Source organism: Leuciscus leuciscus (assembly GCF_965113295.1).
Source record: "Leuciscus leuciscus genome assembly, chromosome: 8".
Taxonomy (NCBI): Eukaryota; Metazoa; Chordata; class Actinopteri; order Cypriniformes; family Leuciscidae; genus Leuciscus; species Leuciscus leuciscus.
In genome coordinates, this window is record NC_138732.1 from 11,525,656 (window position 1) to 11,541,981 (window position 16,326).

The window sequence follows — 16,326 nt, forward strand, 5'->3', positions numbered from 1 at the left end:
TCTGGGGGCATCCTTCCCCAGAAGATTTTTTTTTTTTTTTTCACATACAAACGAAGCATTCTGGTGCATTCTGACAAAATATAAAATAATAAAGACAAAATAGAACATTTTCCTACAAAGACGAATGGGGCCGGGGAACTAAGTTTTAACTTAATTTATTTGCCTTGTAGAATTCAGCAAGATTAAAAGTGCAAATACATCAATAGAAATTGGGAATTTATACACAAGTTAACATTCTCTCTCTGTGTCTGTATGCGTGTTTGAGAGAGAGAGAGAGAGAGAGAGAGAGAGAGAGAGAGAGAGAGAGAGAGAGAGAGAGAGAGAGAGAGAGAGAGAGAGAGAATCTATGTGTTGGTAACTTCACTCATAAAGCTATCTACAGTCAAGTATGCAAATACAGTCAAATACAATAAAATACCAATATAATATGGGCAACCTTTTATGTGTGGTTGTTCAAGACACACTGAAGGCATGATGCCACCATAGGTTTGCAGAGAACTATATACAATATGCACACTGAAGGCATGATGCCACCATAGGTTTGCAAAGAACTACATACAATATCATGCACACTGAAGGCATGATGCCACCATAGGTAGCAAGTGACTCACTTGATCGAAGATATCCCCCTCGCTCTCTTTGCTCAGTTACGTATGACGCAAGCGCGTAAGTGCGAGTCCCAAATCCTCATTGAAAATGCATTGAAGGCTCATTTTCCGAAAAAAAAAAGTTTTAACATGAGAGTCAATGGGAGAATGCTTGGGCGATTTTCCACATCAATGAATTCGCCCAGAGAGGCGGGAGTCGCGGGCGCGACCATTTGACACGTGACTTGAATCTGACGAATCTGATTGGACAATGACAGATCATATGTCTAGAACACAGAAAACTACGTTTGCTGTGATAGAATTTGTATAAAAAAAAAAAAATCCTCTTTCTCCCAGTTGGTAGTGCGTCGCCCAAATCGCCCCTATATAGTGATGGCCAAATGAAGCGTTTCGAAGCATTATTGCTTTCTGATACAATTGTGTCGAAAATGGTTCATTACTCGAAGCTTCATTCAGATATAAATTGCAGCACCATCTCCTGGTGAAGTAAATGTAATGCAACAAAGCTGACAACCATAAAATGCAAGTAGGCCTATATGTTAACGCCCCGTTTATTACGTGTTTACCGAGGCGATCAAAGCTGAAACAGTGTTAGTGCTGTGAAACTCATTTATGTAGGTGAATTTTACAGATACTGATGAATTTCATGTGTTCACCTTGATAATAAAACATTAAGCATGATGCGTGTGTGTAATTATTTCTTTACACAAGTACAGAAGATAAGACCAGCTTAAAAAAAAGTTGGAAACCATCACAGAAATTCTAATGGTTTCTATTAAAATACCAATAGGAACCATTGCCTTTTACCATTTAAACCACTACAGATTTTTTTTTTTTTTTTTTTTTTTGTAGTGTGTTTGGGACATATTCCATTAGGATTTAATGCCCCCACCAATAGAACCCAACACATATCAGTAGAGACCCACAGAGACCACTATAATTCCCATTACAACCAATAAAAAGCCCATGAAAACCAAGAATTTCTGTAATGGTTTCTATAGGTTTTTTTTGGCAGGGCAGTATCATGTGTGAAAGCTTTATCTTGTTTAGCTGTGGGAAGCAGAACTCTATAACTTGTTAACTGGTGGGACTGATATTTCTGTATGTTGAAAAGGATGTGCTTGTGTAACTGGTTGTACTTGTATAATGTAGCAGAGGGTTTTTGAAGTGTCTGTCTTTGATGCATGTTTTTATGTAACATATCTTCATATGTTCTCTCATTAATAATAATAATATTAATAAAAAATGTGGCAGAGGGTGTGCTTTGGGTACATGCAAAATGCTTAGACAAAGTGTTCATTAAATGGTATGGTTTTTATTCAGAAATATTATTTTCTCCACAGTCTTTGGTGAAAGGCGATTTCTTTTTTTTAAACAATTTCACCAGCTTTAGAGAATATCCTCTCGCATGGAACAGATGATGCAGGAGTACACAAAAACAGTTTAGACAGTATATTTATATCACATTTCATACACAGAAATTCACAGAAATGAGAAAACAATCTAAGAGAAAAAAAGCCCTTAAAATCACAAATAATAAAAATGAATGAGAATTTAAAATAACAATTGAAAGAAAATCATTTGGTTTAAAATGTGTTTAACAACATTCACACAGAAATAAAACTGGCTTAAGTTAAAATTGTTAAAATTGCAGTCAGTGTGAAGCAGCACAGTGCTCATTCAGTAAATGCAGAGTTAAACAGATGTGTGCAGATGTTAGCACATATGATGTAAAAGCAATCCATTGTACTGTAGTGCTCCATATCATTCACTACATTTGTAAAAATATTTGTATGCAGAAATGTCAATGAACAAACCTTAATCGGGGAAATAAGTTTAAAGTGTTCCCAAACTTGGGAACGACTTCTCTTTCTCGCTGGCTCCATCAAAACACTGAAATAAATTCAATCCACTCTCCTCAACAATAACGCCAATCCAAACACCGACTACTACAACCCACGGTGTTGCCATGGTTTGGCTTCACTTTTATAAGAAATACAGCCGCCAGGTTTCAAACCTGTCAACACTGTATTCGTCTGTCAAAGCAGTCAGGTGGTTCACTACAGGAGTGAAGCAGTGTGTTTGCTTCAGACGTCATTTTCACGTGACTAGTGACGTAATGATACAAGCTCCGAAGCAGTGGTTCATTGCGAGGACCGTTCGAGTTTGAAGCAAGCTTCGGAGCGTCGGTGTCAGACGTAACATCACTACCCCTATACACCATCCGCCCCTAGAATATCTGTTTCAAGAAGATTGGTTCCGTGCGATATAATTAAATTAAAATGTCAGGTGACATTTTGCTTGACCCCAAAGGAGTTTACTAAGTCTGTAAATGCACTCCTAAGGCATCATTTGGTTTATCTCATGTATTATCTAATCAGCAAACTCTTTTAGAAAATCCTGGAGGTCCATACACGGTAACCAGGGCAAGAGATTGCAGTGATTTTTTCCCCCCCTTATCTGAAAGTGTAACATTTTAACATTTTTTGGGCGTCCTGAGTTCGAGTTCCGGCTTGTGGACCTTTCCCGATCCCATCCCCCTTTCTCTCTACAACTTCACTTTCTGTCAACTAACTCTCCTGTCATAATAAAGGCAAAAACACCAGAAATAAATCTAAAAAAAGAATATCGTTATAGATTGTTGCAACACCGCCGCCACGCAATCAGACAGGGCTTGTGCTTGCAGTCCTGGCTGTCTGTCTTCTGTTTGCTCTGAGTGCTTCAGGTAAGACATTATTAAATTGCATGATTCATACATTGCTGAATGCTTCCACTGAGATCCAGCTGATTTTTTCAATCTCTCAACTTTTGCCTTTTATATCCAGAAAATGATTTGAATAATGTCCATGCTGTTTGGTATAATTCAGAGATTAATTCAAAGTTCACTGATAACACTGTTGCTGGTAGATTATGGCAGTCAAAATGACATTATTTCATGTTTGCTTGAAAATCTATTCAGAATTAGTTGCTGAGCAGTGAAACTTTGAAAAATTTGAACAAAATGTGTTATCTTGAAAATACTTCTCACAGTATTAGCATTCTCTATGTTCTTCTCACAGTATTAGCATTCTCTATGTTCTTAATGTGCATGGATGAAATTCTGAAAGTTCACTCTTGGGTAATTTATTCCTTTAATGGATTTAACTAATAATATTTACAACTAATAATTTGGCATGTAGAGGTCACTATATGACTACATTCATGGGTGTGTATGTGTCTGCATCAGTGACCTGAGGACCTTATATGATGTGCCAGCTGCTGCTGCTCCCCTGTTCTGCTCCACACACAGAGGTGACACAGGAACCAAGCCAGAGTCCTCCTGCTCTCTCCAGCTGTAATACACACTCATTAATGACTAATCACTGTCCTAATTAGCAGCACACTGTCTCATTAATCACCTTGTCTCTGCAGAGCCCATTTGTAAACACATGACTGCATGTTACATGCTTTATTAAAGACATGAACCTTGATAGTTGATATTTAAACCCATAAACCACGTCCAACATAAGTACAGCCATATTTATTTATTTATTTATTTAAATTTACACAGATTGTAAATATTTGTTGGGTTTCTACTTTTCCATTTTAAAGTCTATGATGATATAAAGCAGGGAACTGAAGTCTGAGACCACAAGGGATAGCTTGGGGTCCATGAATAATTTGAAAGAAAAATACATGATCATTATTTATTTTTTAGGGTTTTCAGAGTTAACAAAGTTAACATTTGGTCAACAATACTTTCTTTAAACATTTTCCGATTGACATTACTAATGTTTGATTTTGCTTTCTAAAAACTAGTCAGGAATCATGAGATTAATCATCATTATTTGATAATATTGGCAGCCCTGGTTTTAAACAGTAAGAAATAATAATAATAATTGTATTCTAAAGGTTTATACATAGTGGGTAGGTAAAAATGACAAAACATATATAATAATAATAAAATATATATAAAATTTGAATATAAAAATAATGTATTAAAGAAGGGAAGGGAGTCTCTCCAGATTTTTTTAATTCAACTCTTCTCATGGCTCTTTTACAATTTTTGCAGCAAACACAATAGACAGATAGTGGGCTTCTGTTGTGCGTTTGATGGACGGACAGAGGTAAAACTGCCTCAAAGTGAGCTGCAGGAAAACAGAAGACCCTCAGAGAGTAGAAGCAGGCAGCAGTGACAAACCTTTCAGTTGTGAGATTCAACCTTTTCCTTTTGGGTGTCTTATAAGTTACAGCCTTCATTTTGATTTAACACACGCATAATTAAAAAACCCATTGGAACGTGTTGACAAATTTCTTTTACAGAAAGTATAAATGATAAAATACTTTTACAGAAGTATAAATATACCATTTTACAATAGTAAACAAATGAGAAACATTGTAAATGAAGCTGGAACAATGTAAATGAATAAATCTGCATACATGGTAGCCAACATGACATAATAAAAATGGACTAATACCTACTAGTTCTCCTTTATATTTCTTGGAATTTTTAAACATATTCTGATGGATATAAAGTCTGCTTTACTATTTCCTGTGGGTCAGTCGTGTATATCACATATCTCCCCTCTTGGTGGTGCCTCTGCTCCATTAGAAATGGAGGTGAAGTTTGCAGCGTATAAGCTAGTTACTTGAGAAGTTGGGGATGATTAATTGTTTCCAAATAAATGCAAGGCTGTAAGGGGGGGGAGACTTCTTGTGCTCCCTAGATGACTCGCAGGCAGCAATGCGTTTGTGTGTAACAGTGTGTGTATACACAGTGTTTGTTTTTGACACTTTTAAAGGTTATCTACAGTAATTTTAGGTTATTTGGTCTATGTACCAGCTGTGCAAGTATGAATCAAATGCAACTCTGCATTCAACTCTGCATACTTTTTAAAGTCTACCTTTTACTTATGTGTGCTCTAAGTGTTCTTTCCATGACAATTCTTCTTAGTGACCATCTCCATGCCCTTGCATAGCAGTGACATGAAAAGAAATGAAATATTGAAAACGAGACATCTAAACAGGTCACCTTTAGACTTTCAAACTCCCACTATTCAAGCATAACCAGATGACATCACACCAGATGACCTCATGCATCTTTCCAAACTAAATCTGGCGGATTTGCTACTGGAAATTGAAGACTCAAGAGAGTCTTAAGTGTGATTTCAAAGGCTGCATGCTATGTGTAAGCTGAGGACATTTCTGATAGGTGAGGAATGTCCTTTTTGCCCAGTATTTTGAAAATATAAGCACCCTTAACAAACCTATCTCAGCTTCAGTCAGTATAATCATGGGCTTCACTCAGGTCAGGGTTTAAAGGTACCCCAATAATTTAAGTATTTTGCAATGCCAGTTTGTTTACTGTGGTATCAACTAGGCTACAGTATCCATTGATTGCTTTAGGAAGATTTTATTTGTAGTATAACGCTATGATAAAGAGTACTGTATCATATGATAGGCAAATTTCTAAGGCCTCTAAATTGTGATATTAGAGACCCAAACTGAGCAAAAATATGCAATTTGCTGCAGTTGTTATTTACAGTCAGGTCCATAAATATTGGGACATCAACACAATTCTAATCTTTTTGGCTCTATACACCACCACAATGGATTTGAAATGAAACGAACAAGATGTGCTTTAACTGCAGACTTTCAGCTTTAATTTGAGGGTATTTGCATCCAAATCAGGTGAACAGTGTAGGAATTACAACAGTTTGTATATATGCCTCCCACTTTTTAAGGGACCAAAAGTAATGGGACAGATTAACAATCATAAATCAAACTTTCACCTTTTAATACTTGGTTGCAAATCCTTTGCAGTCAATTACAGCCTGAAGTCTGGAACGCATAGACATCACCAGACGCTGGGTTTCATCCCTGGTGATGCTCTGCCAGGCCTCTACTGCAACTGTCTTCAGTTCCTGCTTGTTCTTGGGGCATTTTCCCTTCAGTTTTGTCTTCAGCAAGTGAAATGCATGCTCAATCGGATTCAGGTCAGGTGATTGACTTGGCCATTGCATAACATTCCACTTCTTTCCCTTAAAAAACTATTTGAAACGAACAAGATGTGCTTTAACTGCAAACTTTCAGCTTTAATTTGAGGGTATTTACATCCAAATCAGGTGAACGGTGTAGGAATTACAACAGTTTGTATATGTGCCTCACACTTTTTAAGGGACCAAAAGTAATGGGACAATTGGCTGCTCAGCTGTTCCATGGCCATGTGTGTGTTATTCCCTCATTATCCCATTTACAAGGAGCAGGTAAAAGGTCCAGAGTTCATTTCAAGTGTGCTATTTGCATTTGGAATCTGTTGCTGTCAACTCTCAATATGAGATCCAAAGAGCTGTCACTAACAGTGAAGCAAGCAATCATTAGGCTGAAAAAACAAAACAAACCCATCAGAGAGATAGCAAAAACATTAGGTGTGGCCAAATTAACTGTTTGGAACATTCTTAAAAAGAAAGAACGCACCGGTGAGCTCAGCAACACCAAAAGACCCGAAAGTCCGCGGAAAACAACTGTGGTGGATGACCGAATAATTCTTTCTCTGGTGAAGAAAACACCCTTCACAACAGTTGGCCAGATCAAGAACACTCTCCAGGAGGAAGGTGTATGTGTGTCAAAGTCAACAATCAAGAGAAGACTTCACCAGAGTGAATACCGAGGGTTCACCACAAGATGTAAACCATTGGTGAGCCTCAAAAACAGGAAGGCCAGATTAGAGTTTGCCAAACAACATCTAAAAAAGCCTTCACAGTTTTGGAACAAAGATCAACTTGTACCAGAGTGATGGGAAGAGAAGAGTATGGAGAAGGAAAGGAACTGCTCATGATCCAAAGCATACCACCTCATCAGTGAAGCATGGTGGTGGTAGTGTCATGGCGTGGGCATGTATGGCTGCCAATGGAACTGGTTCTCTTGTATTTATTGATGATGTGACTGCTGAAAATAGCAGCAGGATGAATTCTGAAGTGTTTCGGGCAATATTATCTGCGATTATACAGCAAAATGCTTCAGAACTCATTGGACGGCGCTTCACAGTGCAGATGGACAATGACCCGAAGCATACTGCGAAAGCAACCAAAGAGTTTTTTAAGGGAAAGAAGTGGAATGTTATGCAATGGCCAAGTCAATCACCTGACCTGAATCCGATTGAGCATGCATTTCACTTGCTGAAGACAAAACTGAAGGGAAAATGCCCCAAGAACAAGCAGGAACTGAAGACAGTTGCAGTAGAGGCCTGGCAGAGCATCACCAGGGATGAAACCCAGCGTCTGGTGATGTCTATGCGTTCCAGACTTCAGGCTGTAATTGACTGCAAAGGATTTGCAACCAAGTATTAAAAGGTGAAAGTTTGATTTATTATTGTTAATCTGTCCCATTACTTTTGGTCCCTTAAAAAGTGGGAGGCACATATACAAACTGTTGTAATTCCTACACTGTTCACCTGATTTGGATGCAAATACCCTCAAATTAAAGCTGAAAGTCTGCAGTTAAAGCACATCATGTTCGTTTCATTTCAAATCCATTGTGGTGGTGTATAGAGCCAAAAAGATTTGAATTGTGTCGATGTCCCAATATTTATGGACCTGACTTTATATGGCCAAAACTATGAAATTCTGATAGCTTGTAATGTAATTCAGTTTTGTTTTATTTGTCATGGTTCCAGAAGGCTGGAATATGCAACTTTTGCATAGATTTGCAGTCTGGATGAGTCAAACGCTAGTTACTTAGTTACTTAGTTAATTTGTCATGTTTCTGTGTGAGTTTGTTGTGTTCAGAAAGATTTTAAAGTCTGGTAGCATCTGGTTCTCAGTCTTTTAGTGTATAATGCCCAGTTTCTCTCTATAACCATTTAGAAAGTTGGCACATTATGCTTAGTTTTTTTTAAATCTGTTCATATTTTAAAAGTGATGTAGGGTATTACATCTTTAAGATGCAAAATGTACCAGATTTTATGTGGATATTATGAAGTCTAAATTGAGCATTTCTGTGCATGGATAGGAGGGGACATGATGTGGCTCTCCATACAGCACTGATTTAGATGAAGCAAACTCCATCAGATACACCTAGAAAAGAAGTTCCACTTCAAATGAGAGGTAAGTGCTTTAACAAATTTGAGCTTCCCATATCTACTTATAGATATATCTACTCTGGAATACTTTGAAACTGAGAAACATTATTTATTGTGCAATCAACTGCGTAAGTTGTATTTGACCTGGAAAATTACTACTGCAAACCTCATACAAAGAGCAGGAAAACAGAAGAACATGCAGTGAAGCTGTTTCCAGGAAGGGATTCCAGCCGTTTAAAATGAAGCATAATGTTCCATTTCCTATGCAGTAAGAGTCACTTTTAGAGCCGTTCTCCCCTGGCCTCACGAAATTAAACCTGCTTTTCATTTAGAGTGCTGCACAGAGAATGATGTGATTCATCTTGTCAACCATTTAAAGAGCGCAGGAGAGCACAAGATAGGTGCATTAGTCAACCCTTCTCCCCCCAACTGCAGCTCCTTGGGCAGATGTGCTTTCTAGCTACTGTAAAAAAGCAAGGGACATAGTTAATACTTAATGCAGCATTGCGGACGAGAAACTGCAACATACAGATAAAAGAGCTTGATGTGTAAGGTCAGCAAACACAGCTATCTTTCAACTTCTTGTGTGCATGAGATGGAGACTGAGGTGCTGAAATGTCCAAGCCTTTCTCTCACCTTTACACCAGACACGTTAAATCGATATCAGCCACCGTGGATATTGATGTACACTTCTGTGAAACTATTTACAGGCTGTGTTCTGTGTTTTAACCCATGAGGAAACAACATTTACTCCAGATGCTAAAAGCAGCGCTGATGTTGTTATTCTCCTCGACAATCCATATGAGGCTCTGTGCTGTGCTGAGGTACAAGAACTAGGGCCAGAAGACTCAAGGAGATGTGACAATCCTGAGCAAACATAACTTGTGAGGGAAGCTCCATCCAGAGGGGAGCAGCAGAACTGGGCCGTGACTGAGAGAAGGTTGAAGTGGACCAGGGGGACATTAGTATTCAAATGCATAACCCTACAGCCATCTGCTGGACCAAGGATTAGAGCACTTGCTTGTTTGTTCTGTATTATGTTTTATTAACAGCAGCACAATATTATTATTTGTTTTTAGGATTTGGTATATAGAAGATGCATTTAATGGCATATATATTCTTGAGAAATCTTAAAAACTGATAATACGGTGCTAATATCTAATATATAGAATACACAGTTTGTACACTAAAAAAAATCATGTCTATGGAATGTCCACTTAAAAAAAAAAAAAAAAAAAAAATTTGTGAGGACCGGTTTGAGTTTTAATCCATCAGAGTGAGGACAAAGAGGTTAAAGTGAGGACATTTTGGACGGTCCTTTCTGATTCCCCTTTAGGGATGGCTCGATACCACAATTTTGGTTTCGGTACGATACCAGAACCTAATACCTCGGTATCGATACTAAATCGATACCACAGGTGACAAATAACCGGCCTCAAAATTTAAGTGAATTGAAACTATTTTATTAAAAAACACTGCTTGAAACTCTGCAGTACCGAATATGCAAACAAAAAGTATCAAAATGTAAAAAAATAAAAAAAAAAATAAAAAAAACAGTCAGGGAACATACAGTAGCCTAGGTTAAATTTTGATTTTGGAAAGAAAAGAAAAAACCTGAAATGATACAATTAAAATAGGTTAATATCTATAATAATAAATTAATATAGAATAATAATAGAATAATGAAATGACATGTTAACCATTAGCTGTCAACAGAGAATTATCAACATTTATAGCATTTATTCATCTTGGTTTGAGTACTGTTTGGGTTCATATTAGTTTAATGCATTGCATAAAGTAGGCTAATGTTAACATGCTAAACATGTATTAGTATATTTAAATAATAATTACTGATTGATCTAGATTAATACATGTTATAATACTGTTAGGTCAGGTTACCTAATGAATGTTGACAAATGTAGCTTAATTGTAAAGTGTTATTCTAACATTCATATTAGTAATATCCATATTACTACTATTACTCTTTCTCTCTCGGCTGATTCCTAGGGGTCGCCACACTAGCAATTTTACTAGCACTAATACTAAAATGAATATTACTAATCTCTTTATTCATTCAAATTCAATTAATATATGATTGTTTGAATGTGCAAAAATTATGAGACCTAAACTTCATTGGTTCTAGCGTGTCATGCAAGCACATTTGAGCTTTCGTGTTTACCGTATCATATTTAATTGATAAGCTCTTATGTATGTGCGCTGATCAGTGTTGTGAATAGAAGTCTAAATTAAATCAGTTGAATGATGCTCACCTGTCGATCTCTGAACTCTTTGAACAAGTCAGGATGAGCAAGTGACAAGTGCTTAGCCAGACTGTGTTGCCTCCCGTGGCTAATTTAAAGCAGCGTTTGTAGAGTGGTGCATTGAGGTCTGTTGCTTCACCTTTCTCATTACTTTTGTAAGCAAAGTAATGCTATATTTCACTCCTACTGCTCTCTTTATTTATTAATTTCGGGCGTGTAGAATCATAGACAGTATGTGTAGAATGAGCTTCATCTGTTTGATCCATCGTGTTCCTCCGTTGTCACGTTTGCCGGTTTTGCGTGACCCGCGTCAGTTTGGGTAGCGCACTGCCGCCTAGCGGTGAACTTCGAAACAGCAGCGCATCAAATACCGAATTGAGCAAAATTATGATATTGTACCGTTTGAAATATAATATATACCGGTATTTTTGCAGTACCGGTATACCGCGCATCCCTATTCCCCTTTAAAGGCCTGTTTGAGGCTCCATACTTGGTTTTAGGGATCAGGTTTATAGTTAGTTTAAGGGTTCGGGTTAGACACTTAGTTCAGTTAGTTGTGATGGGTAGGGTTAGGGTAAGGAGCTAGAGATGGCATTGTGTTAATGAATGTCCTCACAAAGTTAGATGTACAAGAATGTGTGTGTGTGTGTGTGTGTGTGTGTGTGTGTGTGTGTGTGTGTGTGTGTGTGTGTGTGTGTGTGTGTGTTTAAAGCAAGCAACAATGCATGTATAAGTTAAATTAGCCTTGCAGTTTAACAGATCTAGATCTGGAATGTATTTGTAAAGAAGAGAGGGGAAAATATTCCCAGGTCGAGATGTGCCAAGCTGATAGACTTCTATCCAAACAGACTGTAATATAATCAAAGGTTGATTAAACTAAGCATTAGTTCAGGGATGTGCACATTTATGCAGTTACATTGTTTTAAGTTTTTTGTTTTTTTGAAATGTGTCACTTTGGTTTTCAGTGGCATTGCATAGGTTGTAATTTTTACATTAAAGGTGCAAAGGTTCTGATATGATTTATCTTTGTTTAATTTTTTACATTACAAAAGCTGTTTTATCAGAGGTGTGTAGGCATATATTGTGGCAAGCAGTCGGGGCCGAGAGCTGTGAGAACGGTGCGAGGCCGGTGGCACGATTACTAATGAACGGTCTCGAATGTCCCGCGGAGGAGCTCCGAATTGATAAAAGGAGGAGCGATGACAGTGGAGGATGAGAGAGGACCTGGCCTGGACATTTACGTTATGTTTTGTTAATGTGTGTGTGCCAGTCTCCCGTGAGGACTTGCCGCTTTTACTTTTGGGTTTGTTTATTTTATTATTAAAGTGTTTAAACGTTCGCTGGTTCCCGCCTCCTTCTTTCCAGAATAAAAAACCTGGCTATAACATTCAGGGTCACCATGATTTTGCCAAGTAAGACATGTTCCTGGATATTTTGATGATCCTGGAACAACATCCCTAATCCTAATCCTAATCCTAACCCTGCCCATAACGTATCCCTAAAATCAGAGGGAAATTATATGTGAATAACACTGATGTAGAAGCACCTAACCCTGGTTTTAAATGAACTTTAACTGTAAACTTCTGATAGGTTGCTTGGAATGTTATTCCAGGAACATGTTGCACTTGGTCTAAACATGCTCACCATATATATATATATAGAAATCGAGTTATTCAGACATGCAATCACTTGATAACACTTCTATGATGAACATGTTTTTTTTTCTTCATTTAAATGTATCTCTCCATTTATTTGTGCAGGTGACTCACTCTTCACACTCTTCTCTTTGCCCTGTGATCCTGAGAATTGTGGCACATAGATAAACAGCAGTGTGATATGATCCTTCCTGCGTAAGAGTGTGCAGAAATAACTGGAAGATGAGGTAAGAACTGGCTTCCTAGGATTTGTCCCACATGCAAATATTGGTTTCTGAGACATACAATATTGTGCACACTGAACACATTTTTTTGTTTCTTTTTGTAAAGATCAACAAGAGCCAAACCGGTTACAGTTGATCAATCCTTTAATTAAAAATGTTGAAGTTGAACGTTTATACGATTTACAAGACTTGTGTCATTCTGCCATCATTTACTCACCCTCATCTCATTCAAACCTGTATAACGTTTTTTTCTTGAGTCGGACACAAAAATGCCTCAAAGTTGTTTGTTTTTTTGTCCATTCAATAAGTCAAAAGTATCCAACAAATGTTGCATGCTGCAATTGCCAAACTTGTGACAAAAGATACTTTAGTGGTTATAATTAAGATGCAGGTATTTTTGGTGAAATAATGTGAAAAATAGACACACTCATTTTGTGTAAACTTGCCTCTGTTATTTTTTTATTTGCAGAACTAGTTTGGCAGAACCTTCAGTGGTTTGATAAACTCACTGCTTATGTCTCTCCCTGGTGTGTGTGTGTGCCTGGCCTTGTGCCATTGATGCCAGATGTGAGACTATAATGAGAAAATTCTAGAATAGACCGACAGAAGGCTTGATACACCAGTCCTCCTTTATCAGCAGATGCACATATCACAGTTGTCTTACCCTGAGCATCACCTTTTAAGATATTAAAGGTGCCCATTGTGCAAGATCTAAAATTTTCTTTAATTACCGAAGAAATATAAATAACACTGCAGATATCATTTGAAATGACTGAAGAATTTGTATCGCGGGCCAAAGAAATGGGCAACATTTCAATTAGGATACACTAATTGAAGAATAATTGTGAGCTTTGTGGTATTCAGGCATAATTCTGCACACTCTTTTGTGAGCTTTGAAATGCCAGTGGAGGTTTTTGGATAACTATTTTCTTTGGCTAACCTTATTAAAATAGTGTTTGCTTTTGGGAAGTCTCAGCAGGGATTGTAGCAAAATTATTCATCAAAGAACTCGCTATTTCAATACTCGCATCAAACTGATGTCATTTTTCTAAGCAGGTTCTCGTGGTTAATTTATATTTCATGCAATTCAGTCAAATGAATTTGCTCTGCATTTTATGATGAATCCTTCTGCTTTACTTACACAGAAACATTGCATAATTTGGGCATGAAATTACAGATAAAAATGATGAGATCATAATGATTGTACCACATTAGCATACACAAACAAGAAACAACAAACTTGGCCATTAGTAGTTATGTCACTCAGAGTTCCTGAGGTGGAATTTATAAATCGTCATCTGCATGCTCCATCTATCATATTTAAGACAGATGCCTTTGGTGAGCTGTAACTCATCTGAGATAAGCTCTCATTAATTTCTCACACCCTTAAGTGCTTCATATTACTGGTGACAGAACAGCCATCTGCATTTTAATGTGTCTCAAATTGCAGTCATGATGAAACATGTGAGGATCTAATTGTCCTTTTCCAGACCGACCCTGTGTAAAGAGGCAAGGAGATCAAACACAAAATAAAATCTTAAATTCTCACTCTGTAAGAAGCATTAAAAATTATATGGCATTACAGTTCTTCTTGATTGCTTAAACACTATAACCAGGTTTTGAACTAAAATTTCAAAACCATAACGCCATTTATCATAAAGCACCCCCATTTCCCTAAACTATAAACACTTTTCCCCTGTTTTGACACATAAGTCAGATTTGTTTAACTGTCACTGCAAAACTCTACACATAAATCCTTCATTTAGATGGGAGTGAAGGAAGAGGTGAAGGAAGAGGATGAGGACACTGGAGGAGGAAGAGGAGGAGGAGGAAGAGTAGATGGGAGTGGAGGAAGAGGTGAGGGAAGGGGAAGGCCAAAGAGACAAGCAGTGCCACTCTAGTTGCCCATGTCAACTGGATTTTACCCCCGCTGCCTGGCTAGGGCCAATATAGCCTGTGATGCTGACGAGGCCTGTCCCAGACCAAAGACAGGATGCCGGGGCAGAGTATTTTTTTTGTTTGTTTGTTTGGTGTATTTTACTGTACAGTACAAAAAAAAGTGCCAATGTATCCATTGGTTGTGTCTTTCTGTGTTCATCATGTGAAAAGGTTTGTAAGGGGGGGGGGCAACATAACTTAACAGTTTTGGAAATGTTGTTTTGAATTTATTGCACCAGTGTGTAAGACTATTGTAGTGTGTGTGTTTGTGAGGGCTTGTGTGTGATGTCTGAGGGCAAAGTTTGTTTTTTCAGCAAGAGTTGAATGGTTTTGAGTGTAGAGCTTCATTTTGACCTGAAAATAGGATGTTTGGGGAATAATTGGGTGAGACGTGATGGATTTGTGTTATCTGTATTGAGAATATGAGGCATAGTTTCAAGAAATGTGTTTAAGCAATCGAGAAAAAACTGTAAAAAAAAAGTTTTAACACCTCAGTTTTAACATTACCCTGTAAATCTCTGTTCAAATTATCTAATTCTGTGCTTCAACGCTCTGCATTGAGAATAACACCGAATTTCAGAGTCAAGCAATTCATTCAGATTTTCTCACCGAGCACCACTTTACACCTTAATATAGCAAAGAAATAAGTAGTTATAGGGCTTTCAAATATTTAGAAACTATAAAAATCAGTCAAACTTTTGGCAAGCTTTTTTGTGTGTGTCCTCTGACTACTTTGCATTTGTGTCTCTCTTCCTATTAAAAAAATAATAAAAAATGAAGAATTAGTTAAGATCTTTAAACATTATGTGGGTGCAGGTAAATAGCATCACTTTTTTTTCTTCTTTTTTTTTTTGATCATTTACATTTCCCTTGAAAAAGTCAAGTAAGGGATTACTTTAACTTATTTATTTTTTCTTCTGTAATTTAACTGATGTAATTGTATTAAATACTGTATGGACTATAGAACAATTATAATTATATAAAACAATTTAACATCAGAATTTAACGTTAACCCTTATATGCATGAATGTTTTGCCAATAATTATTACATATTCGGGTCTTTAGCAACCTGGATCTATATGTAACCCAGGGCCAAAATAGGACCAAATTAACAGCCTCAGTTCCAAGAAAAAATAATGAATAAAAAAAAATCCCAGATGATCAAATAAATTGTTTTGATTTGATCAAATGCAATAATATTGAAATTATATTAAATGGAATAAGGGTTCGAAAAAAAAAAACGTACCCAATGGAAATGATGAAATCGCACTGTAGAGGTAGATAGACCAATTAGGTTGATTCAGAGATGGTAACTCCGCCCACAAGTTAGACGGAGAAGATTTGGTTGAACTTGGGAAAAGATTTGTTCTGCAGAGAAACCCTGAAAAGAGAAGAATATTAGAGAAGTTATTAGTTAAAACCTAGATCTGAATTGTTTAGGAATATATATCGAATGAGATTCGCTGATTTGAGTGAGTTTTATAACGTTTTGTATTTTGTTTTGTGCATGATTTATGTTCGTAATATCACTTGTATGATGTTAACAACTGATCTTGTGATCTGTTGAGTTGTTAACCTCGA